At 36.4% G+C, this 11,897-nt stretch overlaps 1 protein-coding gene across 2 annotated transcripts in view; it reads right to left on the bottom strand.

Moving 5' to 3' along the window:
• The window catches only part of CACNA2D3 (calcium voltage-gated channel auxiliary subunit alpha2delta 3), a 547,059-nt gene that overhangs the window by 526,945 nt on the left and 8,217 nt on the right, over positions 1–11,897 (bottom strand). The gene's annotated exons all lie outside the window — the stretch shown is intronic.

The following is an 11,897-nucleotide window of genomic DNA, read 5'->3' on the forward strand; positions in this document are numbered from 1 at the left end:
CTAATGTATTAAAGACTGCAGAAGATAGACCATAATGGGAGAACCTGGATGATCTATGAAACTTTGAATGGATTTGCTAAAAAACATTATTTGGAAAATAGTTTCAATTGTGAAACAGATCGATTGCATGTTTGCCAGATCACGCATGTTCTCCTATGATGGTTCTCCTATGATGGTTCTCCTATGATGGTTTATATTTTCCAGTCTTGGTAAATTCTAATAAACCCGGCTCATTTGGCTACACCATTCACCATGGCACACGTAGCATCATCTTTTGCCATAGAATGCCCAGGGGTGCCCTGTTTTTGCAATGTCCTGGCAACACCCCGGTCCTCATGGGTATTGTTTGGTCTTTGTTAACAATCACTAAGGGAGAACACACAACAGAAAAAGTATTCAGAAAATCATTTTATATTTATGCATTTAATCACGGTTATTTTTGTAAATAGGCCAACAGGAAGGAAAAAATTATGTTTATTCAAAAGTGAGAATAAAATGGCAATTTAAGAGTTAACAACTTCAGCTAAATCAATACAAAATGAACATTTTAAGTCTATTTCTGTAAAATTCAAAGGATGGATACACTCTTTAAATGGGATCTTGTTGGAATGCTAATTGTTAGTAATTATCAAGGTATAATAATGGGCTTACTTGTTAAAATGCAGTCAGGTCAACTGTAGAAACATAAGATATTATTGGCATCTCAATTTCAGAATTCGGAGAATTTTATGCATAGATCAATAAATAAATAGCAAATAATTCAGGTGTATGTATCACTATGGAGATTTATTTATACATTTTTATCCAGACCATCTGCATATATTTTCGACATTTTGACCCATAAATGATCCTCACCCATTTTAAAGCAAAGTTTTTCAGGTGAAAACAGCTTCAGACAAATTTGGCCCAGATTCCCCGAGGCCAAAATGTCATACACCAGAATTAGCTTTCCTGTACTTTTCATTCTATTTATACATTTACATGACATGTCCACTTTAAAATGAACAAAAACAAAAAATATTTCCTGGTTATGGGGTCAGACCCTGCTGGGGCCTTTTTGCTTGTGAAGACAGCGGCTCTGATTTATTAAAGCTCTCCAGGACTGAGAGGATACACCTTAAAAGGTAAACTTGGGTGATCCAATAAACCTAGAATGGATTTCCTAAAATTCATTTGGTATTTGTTAGTAAATGTTTTCAATCCTGGACCAGATCCATTTCAGATTTACTGGATCACCTAGGTTCACTGATGAAAGTGTATCCTCTCTAGCCTTGGAGAGCTGTAATAAATCAGGCCCATTGATCCCATGGTAATTTCTTCCTCTTTTTTTTAAGAAAATATCACCAAACATAACAGCATGGCACACAAGACATGTGGGATGGTATCAGCCAATGACTGGGGCTGAGAGTGTGTTCCCTCAGAAATGAAGGGTTATGCCCAAAGCACTCTTCTGATACTGAATCACATAGCATTGGGGCTACATGCTAGATGGACCCCAGCCCAACATGTCATGTATCCCAGGCTAAAACATTGAGTCTGATTTAATAAATCTCTCCAAGACTGGAGAAGAGAGACTATCATGAGAGAATATGGGTGATCCGGTCTACCTGTAAATGGATTTCTTAAAATCAATTGGCTACTAGTTGGAATTTTTTTTCAGTCCTGGACCAGATCCATTTTAGGTTGGATCACCCAGGTTCTCCCATATTAGTCTATCTTCTCCAATCTTGGGGGAATAGATAAATCAAGCCCATTGACTGCACATCGAAATGCCTTAATTTTTGTCTTGGCTGTAAACCTCTAAAAAATCACTGACATTTTTAACATAGGCAAACAATATAAATTTGGTAAAACAGAGCCTACAGATAAAGAAAAAATAAATTTTTTTTGTATATTTAAAATAAAAAAATGCTGATTTGTCATGTAGAAAAATATCTATATAGCTTTATTCATCATCACTTTATCTATGAGATTAAAATCAGCTGTTTCAGATTAGGTGCCATTGATTAGAAACATCCTTAGGGAGTATGCAGGAAGAACTTATCGTATTTAAACCTTAGATACCCAGGGTCTGGTGTTATGTGTGGTATTGACGTGTGAGGTATCATCAGGTCAAGATCAAAAGAGCTTTAGAAGGTTGATTTCAAAAGGCTGACATATTTTGAATTAAAGTGGCATAGCTTTCAAATGAGAGCTAATTTTTTCAGGACTGGCTGATCCAAAAAATGGAGGTGAATGTTTGATGCTAAAAAGTCTACAAAACAAACCAAATTACATTGTGAGATCTTCAAATAAACTCTTTCTGTCCAAGTACAGGGATATACAATTGGAAAGAATTTAAACATAAACTAGTTTGATGTCTAAAATTAACAACATACCTACAGTTTGCAATTAAACATAGAGGCAAAGACCAGGTCTTCTAGCACAATATGCTATGTAGAATAATGGACAGAGTTGTTTGCCCATAGTAGTAGACATATTTATCACAAACCAAACACAGTAAACACTTTATTTGTTGCGTCAGTGTCTGGGAAGCTTGTAGTCATTGAGTCAGGTATAAATTCTGCATTGTATCAAAGTGTACATGATGTGAGTGCAAAATACATGTAAAATTTGTGAGATTTTTACCGCTGTGTCTACAGGGGGAAGCTTGACCTTCATTATTTCCTGTTCCAATGACGAATGTTACACTGTGTCATTTTGGAGAGATTTCTATCTACTTCCTGTGTAGTGTCCAGGAAAGCAAAATAAAACAAATGAAGAAAAATCTTCCCAATTGGTCCCATGATTCATCTCTGATTAAATGGAGTATGAAGAAAACCTGAATAATGGACAGAAAAAACTTCTGGGAGTAGAGGAGATTCCAGCACTGGACCTTTCAATAGTAGAGATGTGTGAATGCGTAGCACAAAGTTTTTTCTTTTAGCTGTTCCATTTCTAAAACTGATCATTCAAAGTAAAACTGAATAGATAAGGAAAAAGGAGGCCAAAATAACACAGATTAGTATAACCTCCGTCTGCATCATACAACAGCATCAGCTTCATAATATACAGAAGAAGCTCAAAATCAATTACCCATAATTTATACAAAATGTGGATTTCAGAGTTCTGAAAAATGATGGAAGTGTCACGTGGAAGTGTTATTTCCCATAATGATATCACATCGAAGATTTGGCTAAACTCTGTCTCCCCTGACGAGAGAATCTGTGTAAACCTTAATGTGTAGCATAGTCTGAGTAAAAGATAATCAATGAATCTTTCATCCACAGCATTTCATGATTGTGTATTCCTCCTTGGCTCATCTATTTATGACATTTCACATGGGAACAAAACTTGACTTGAGAATTACATTGAATATTAAATAGGAAATGACATGACTGTGGTAGGTCAGATTTCCTCACCGGCAGCACCACCATTTTTACCTGTAACCCTTAACCCAATAAGGACACCTGTGGGTATGGTGTAAATGGCCTCTCTGCTGTTTACTAAAACATTATTAATAAAATATTCTGACATATTATCACGTTACCATTATACCATTACAATACTTCAACATTCCAACCCCACCTAACACTAGTCAGGCATTGTGTACTTCACAACCATCAACTGGGGATCTGCTCTGCACCCTTATTGACATAGCAGGTGCCCAGGCACAATTCCACCGCCTCAGGAATTATTTCAATTACGCATTCTATCCCCATACCAATTACCACCCGCTTGCTGACAAATTACACCATGTAGGAGATACCGTACGTAGATGGCACTCCAAAACCACTCCATTACCTTCTCCACTCACTGCCCTCAAGGACCTCTAACCACCAACCCCCCCCCCCCCTTTTAACCCGATAAAAAGCTTCCAAAATAAAAAAAAGAGTTTCCAGACAACTCTAATAACAGGGCAGGAGGGTGGGAACCTTCTTTCCTGCTGTCCAGACCTCTGACATCACCTCCAGCTGCCTATATACCCTATTCCCCACTCACTATTTTCCTTTTCAATCAATCCCTGCCTTGACCTCACCCCACATTCAACCCTATCCTGCCCTACTCAGCCCTCCCACCCAGTAATGCTGACCCTATGCCTAGCTCCCTCCTTTTGCAGCCTCATGGCCTTTCTTATCCAGGGGTGGCTGAAGGGTTGGATGAGTGAGGTGGTACCACCTCATCTATGTTTTTGCAGCTCACCTTTTGCCTTTTTTAGTTTTTTTTTATTTTCACCTTCCAAGGTTGCCTAGTGTGGGTCTGATCCTACATTGGTTACTTGTGTTAAAAACAAAGACAGGAATGTTATTTATTCTAGTACACTATCAGAAACCTTGTCCTACTAAGCACAGCAATCTCCTATCTGACAAATAAAAACAGAAGATGCCTGCTTGGGATATTGGGCCAGATTCATTAAAGCTCTTCAAGGCTGGAGAGGATAAACTTTCATCAGTGAAGCTGAGTGATCCACCAAACCTGAAATAGAGCAGGTCCAGGATTGAACACATATGCTAGCAAATAGCAAATAACTTTAAAGAAATCCATTTCAGGTTTGCTGGATCATAATTGTACTTGCTGGTAGTTGACCATTACTTGTTCCAGCCTAAAAGGAGCTGCATTGTTTGTGACTGTAAGGGGGACATGCATTGTATAGACACACCACCCTTTATATACATGCTCAGTTTTTGCCTCGTTTCGTTTCATCACATTTTTTTGTTCTATTCACATTTTATTTTAATTTCAGTCACTTAACCCCCCCCCCAAAAAAAAAAAAAATTGGAAGAACATTTTCTTGTAAAAGCAAAAGACAACAGTAAAGTTTTTACTTTACCTAGACACCTGTGGCAGTTTGTGTGCTGCCCCCTATCTGTCAGGACATTGTATGAGAATGTTAATTGGGGCTATTTGAAAAGGGTGGACTGTCCTGGGAATAGGAAAATTGGAAATTATGCTAAAAATTAATATATTGTTTACATTAGCTCATATCATTATATTTAGTTTATTAGCTCAAGTTTAGAATTATACAGAAGTAGCACAAACCCTTGTAGGAGGCTGAATTCCTGTAGGTTCTCCCTTCTGGTGGGGTGACAAATTCACACAGACTCATTCCATAGGTATAGTCTGGGGGTTTATTAAATAGGACCAGGAGAGAGGGATGGGATACAAGATGTCAGTACAGCTCATGACCTGGAGGGCAATAAAATCACCAAATAAGCAATTCCCGACGCTACAGAAAAGTCACAGTGATCCTCCCTGTGGGTGTAAAACAATCTCATGGCAATATCAGTATCCTGGACCCCTTCTTCACTATGACCAGGAAACTTTACCAATAAACAAGTGACAACAGTCACTGAGCTAGGAGTATAAGAACTCTAAATGGTATCCAAACACTTTATCTATACAGAAATTATTAGTGTCTGTAGAATTCCTTAATGGCGTCAACCCCCTTCCTTTAAAGCAGCCCTAAACACATAAGTGAATGATTGAAAAGGGTGACCATCTCCTATAATAGATATCTATATTATAGAGAAGTATAAACACATGTAACAACATGCACCAAATTTGTGCAAGGTTGGCATTTGGTGCCTTGAGGTGTAAACTTGCCTTTGGGGATTTCAATCTTTTTATACAATCCCTAACATTGACGACATGTTGTTTATGGGCTGGCTAGTGTGCTAGTTATGCAAGTTAGAAGTTTTTGCATCCGTATAATAACCTAAATTATGTATCCCACTGTAAACACATTTAAATTTTTGGCATTATACACAGCTCAGTGGGAATATCAATGCACTAAAAGGGCAAAATAAAATGTTTGTGCATATTCTAAGTGTTTTGGAAATCATATTATTTAGCCACTGTTTGCTCGACCGCAGAGCTATTCAACACACAACTCTGAATAACCTCTGAGTTGTATTTTATTCAGGCACGTATCTGTATAATTTTGTTTTTGGCAATAATTTAATCAGATCTAGATTCTGTGCATGCCAATTATATTAGCTTTCTAATGTACATATTAACAGCACTGCAGATGGTGCATAATATGGTTTCAGTTTTCATTCTCCTCTTAATAATAAATCCCAAATCAAGTGTAAAATGAAAAAAATATATAAAATAGCTAATTGATTTAAAAGCAGACGTTCACTTATCCACTGAGCATGGAGAAAAATCAACAGCGCAGCAAAGCGTGAATTCACGTCCTGTATAGTGGGAGTGGGCAGCGGTATTTGAAAGAAAACTGGATCTCATGGGAATATTTCTCTGTTTGAAAAAAGGAAAGGTATTTTTGACATAAACATAAGTATATATAATTAAATATATACACATGCACTTCAATGTCTACCAAACAATGTGTGTGTGTATAGTGTGTATGCAATCACACATTAGCTAACTGGTTACACTTATATAAAGGTAGTGAAAATAATAATAATAAATACAGTTTAAATTAGATTGGATAAAATTAGATAATTAAATACATTTTAAAGTCATGTGAAATGTAAATACATCAAATTTTGGATTTTTTTCAGTATATCTCAACAGAAAACACGGGACTTGTTGTGTATAATTTGTCTGCAGATGCTATATAGCTGTAAAATAACAAGCCAAAAAAATGTACCTTTTTAATCATTTTGTCAACAGAAATATTATTAGATGTACAATGTACTGTGAAAAAAAAGTCTCCACCTGCATTTTCCCTAAGGGGATTTTTAATCACTGACACCTGCTTCTAAAGTGGAAGTAAATTCAGGGGTGTACTTACTTTTTCCATGTGACATATTCATTTTTATGTATCACTTGTTCAAGTATGTCACCTGTATTGTATAGTTTAAATGAAGCTCTAATCCTCGAAAAAAATAAACCAACAATTTTCTTTTGGGGTGTACCTATTGCTTTACATTATGTAGCTTTACATTTTGATTCCAACATAAAAGGAAACCTATATATTATAGGAACAGGTAATATCCAGTTTGTTCTATGTATCAGAACAGTTAGAAAAAATTATATATATATTACATTATATTTTATATATATATATATATATAAATATATATATATATATTATTATATTATATAACCTTTGCTGTTTACTTTTGTGCTTGGCATTTTTATTATGAGTTTAGTTTGGACTTACATTGGTTCTGAATGGTCATCTTCAGCCTGATATTTCTGAACATGCGTCAGATTCAAGCAAAGCTACTGTTGATTGGACCATGTAGAAATTCATCCAAGTGTAATAATAAGTACTTTTAAAAGTCAGAAGCAATTACTATCACACACAGATTTTTTTGTAAGCATTTGGCAAAGCTTTGCATCCTGAAATTATGAATTGTTAATTCTAGTTAGGGTTTAGGGTACAGCTGAGTAAATAAATGAATTATATTTTTCCTTGTCTCTTTCGACTTAACTAAAATAGCCAAAAGTGACATTGTGGGTTCTCTCTCGGGGGATTCCCAGACCCTGATTGCTCCTAACATCCTAGCTGAACTAAGTGAAAAGAAATAGTTGGTGGCTGAGAGTTCTTTTTATGGGCCATATTAGATGGGCAATTTTGGAGCAATTACTAAAGTTTCTGGTGATTGTTGCTAAGAACTGATTTTTCGCAACTGCAGTACAAACTTGTACAGATTTGCTGCTACAAATCGGTCCTCTTTAGTAGCTGAACTGAGTAGTCAGTTGTCTTTTGGTAGCTGAGCCATTGAGGTAAATGCTGAGCAATTTTTGCTGTTGAGCTAGCCAGAGACATTAAAACCTGCACAAACTCAACTGATAAGTGACTAAGCTACACATTACTGTAAAATTAGGAAGTAAAGTGATTCCATAACTCTAGTCGTAAATCACTTTAAAAAAAAATTCAGTGCCAAAAAAAAAACCTATCCATCATGGTCTAAAGGTTAAGTGGTCCCATAAGAGTAAAGAACAGAAGAGATCATCATACTCTTCCATTATACGAGCCACTAGAAGTATCAGAAATATTGTACAGTAATATGAGAAAGATTATATATATACATTTTCACCCATGAAGAACTGTTGTAGACTAACTCATCTGAACACCTACAAAACACTAAAAACACCTGGATGGTACAGTAAGCAGCCATTTAGCAATCTGGATATTATTATACTTCTCCATACAGCAATATGCATAGTCATTGTCATACAAGAAAATATTTTTAGAAAAGATAATTATATTCATGGTCACAATGCTTGTGGACATCACATGCTGCAAAATAACCTTGGCCAAGAGTCTTGTGTCCTTGTTGATGTGTTAAAGAGGACCTGAACTGTGGAAGCCGTGCCCACAAATGTCAAGTATTAGGCAAAGGACTAGTCACCAGTATTAGCTACCTACCTGCAGCTTATATTTTTCCAAGTACTAATTTACAATTCCCTGTCTCACTGTAGATGTTGGTCGAAGCAAAGCTTTGCTTTTGCTATGTCATAGCTGTACCCTTGATGAGTGGTGATTTAATGTCTGCTAGGGGAATATTCAAGAATTAGCAGGAAAGGAGCAGAAAGCACAGAACCACATAATGGATAAAGCCATAATAAGTAGATCCATGTATTGCAGGTTCAAATATATTGTTTGCTCTTCAACAAAGAGAATAGTAAGCAGCACAATAAGGATATTACTAATTATTCCACCTGTGCCTTAGTTTAAGGATTTCTATAAAGTGTGTTATAACAGTCCCTAAGTAGGTGTAATCAGCACTGGGCATCCGGATGGTACTAATAACATTTCTAGATGTTCCCTATAGGATAGCAAATCTTCAATTCAAGAGATACAATACTTTGGATACATACACAGTGATCTCCTCTGCCCCTTTTAGCTGGGCGCACCACCCGGCACTTTTCAGCAACCACCCGGCTGTTTTTGGGTGGTTACTGAAGAGTTGGGTCACAATTCATGGGCTTCCACCCGCCTACAATTTCTTCCCACCCGGCTTAAAAAAAATTCTGGGTTAAGCACTGCATACACATTTTTTTAATCCCCCCTCCGTCATTATCACTCACTACACTATCAACAGAACGCAATGCATCGTGAGTGTACACAGAATCTACATGATGAAATATATGGAAACTTTGCAAAAAGTCAAAGAAATATTTAAAAAAGAAAAAAAAAGAAAACTTAGCCCTGATTTTTTTACAGCAGGGTACAAGGTACTTGAGCGGTATAAGACACCCTTTCCTTTTACCATCAGTATTACTTTAACTGTTGACTGATTTTATTAGGCACAGACAATTCATTTTACTGTGTTATAAAAAGAACTTTTCCAGTTCATAGAACTGTACCTTAGTGTGTAGTCCGTTGTCTCCAGCATGGTCACACAAACTCAAACAATTTAGGTAGAAGTCATTTAGCCTATCCATATAAACTAATCTGGAAAATCCAAGTAAACTCTCCGAGAAATGAAACGCAGAAGCCCCTGGGACGTCAGAACTATCACTAAACACTATGCTTGTTTGTTAGACCTACCTACCTCTCATCCAGTCCTCAATCAGCTTTTATTTCATTACAAGTATTTTAGAGTTTGTTTGAAATCTGCACTCCTACTTTTCTTTCTCCCCATGGAACTGTGTTCTGGTACTTTGGTATGACCAGTCATTAACGGGCAGATGTCTTTAAAAGAGAACACCAAGCCTTGGGAAATTTATCAGTGCTTAAGTGTGCTGCAGCTTGGTTAGGATTTCTGCAAAGTACTCCTTCACTTAGCTGATGGGTAACTGTGGTGCAGATGCTGTAACAAATCTGTTTCGCTTCTCCATAGGAAAAGTAACAGTCAGTGCCTGCTCACACAGATGGAAAATTTCAGACTGACGAGTTCTTCTGTTGGCTGCAAAATCTTGATATTGACACATTAAAAATCATAAATTTAAATGTGTGTTGTTTTGAATATTTTCAGCTGTTAAATACAATTTTACCCAACAAAAGCTAATGCTAGTTGTATCTTATTGCTAACCCTGGCCCATTCCATGATACCTATAAAGACATACACTTATCAATGTATATTCTTGGCCTAATGTGAATTTCAATGTTGGGGTCTTTTTAAAAAAAAAATGTGTAATCTGGACATCACAATATTTTACCACCATACCAAAAACATGCATTTAGGCTAATTGGCTTTCCCCAAAAATTGACCTTAAACTGTATTGGAGACATATGACTATGGTAGGGACATTGGATTGTAAGCCCCTTTGAGGGACAGTTAGTGACATGACTATAGACTTTGTACAGCGCTTCTAATATGTCAGCGCTATATAAATACTGTGTAGCAGTGTAGTTGTATATACTAACATAAAAATATGTTAACAGGACAAAAATAATTACTATACATTTCCAGGAGAAAATTATGCAACTAAGTGCTAATAGAGCTAATCATATAACCACAGCCTTTAAGATTGGTTGGATGAACATATGCCAACAGCAAAACTACGAGCTTACAATTCAGCAGTGATCCTAACTGATTTGCATTGAACCAAAACTGTTACTGCATCTTTTCTGGGTATTTCAAGAATCTCATCAATTTTTTTTAGTCTGTTTTTACTTGTCCATCTCAGCCAGACAGTTGACATAGCAATTAGGATACAATCTTAGGACAACTTGACAGGTCAACTTTAAAGCCGGTATTGTCCTTATACACATCACTATAATTGTAATATATGGCAATTATTGTTCTAACGCATATATGCAGTGCTCTGTCATTTATTTAGAGTGGCACCCCAATGCACGAGTAGAGCAATGCCGATGGACCCGCATTGCAGCACATCACAAAGCACGTGACATGGTGCATTGACATGCAGAAAGAATTATAGGGCTCATCATCCTTTAATGATTTACAGCTATATAATATAAGGCATCTTTATGAAGCAAACATTCAGATATAACTAAGAATGAAAGAGCTTTCTTTTAAACTAAATATAAATTAGAGCAAGCCTTCCGGACGTTACACTGTTTGCTTGACTGCAATTATTACCATATGGGGCCCGTGAAAAAAGATAAGGCATAAATGTATTTGCATAGAGCAGATTATGTCATTCACTTGCAGCGTGTGTGACAAGCAAATCACATACACTCACATTAACTGTTCATCAGCAATTGTGTCTCTAACATGCTTTTAGCACTAGTGAAGATGAGAATTCATTTAAAATACAGAAATAAAGACATGAAAAGTACTTGGCTTCTGTTCTTTGGCTGACTAGCTAGCAGACTGTTAATGTTGTTGGGTAAGTGCAAATCCTTTAGTGATAAATGATCATATAATATTTCTATTTTTCATACTACACAGTAACATATATAGAAGCAATAGTGTACAGGGCCACTTTAGCAATCAATTAGCATTGTTTTAGGGTGCTAGCAAACACGGGCTTCTATGGAGAAAAATATAAAAAAGGAATGTTAGGTGGCAGCTATACCTTTAAGGCACAGGTTTATCTAAACACATAAAACAGGGTGTCAAACTCAGGTCCACGGGCCAAATCTGGCCCCTACTGTAATTATATTTGGCCCGCAAGAAAATACCAAGAGCTGGTCCCCCGGTAGACATTACATGCACCGCTAGTACTACAAATCCAAGAATGCGCTGCTAGGGCATCAATCAGGACCTTCCTCAATTGTAGATATTTTTTCAATAAATATCAAGGTTGGCCCGCGACTTTGTCCAAATTTTTTATTATTTTTTTTGGCCCACTGTGTATTTGACTTTAACACCCCTGACATATTACAAGTTTAGGAACTCTTACGAAGTTTCTAGATTACTATATATTACTCCTAAAATTTTAAATGATGATCATCAATATCATAAAGACAGCTTGTGCCAAAACCATCAGATATTATTACAATAAAAATTAATAGCAGCAAACACTGCTAAAAAAATATGATAATACTAATTATAAAGTATCAAAGTAAACTGTACAAGGTTCTCCAC

Source organism: Pyxicephalus adspersus, chromosome 8 (genome assembly GCF_032062135.1).
Source record: "Pyxicephalus adspersus chromosome 8, UCB_Pads_2.0, whole genome shotgun sequence".
Classification (NCBI taxonomy): domain Eukaryota; kingdom Metazoa; phylum Chordata; class Amphibia; order Anura; family Pyxicephalidae; genus Pyxicephalus; species Pyxicephalus adspersus.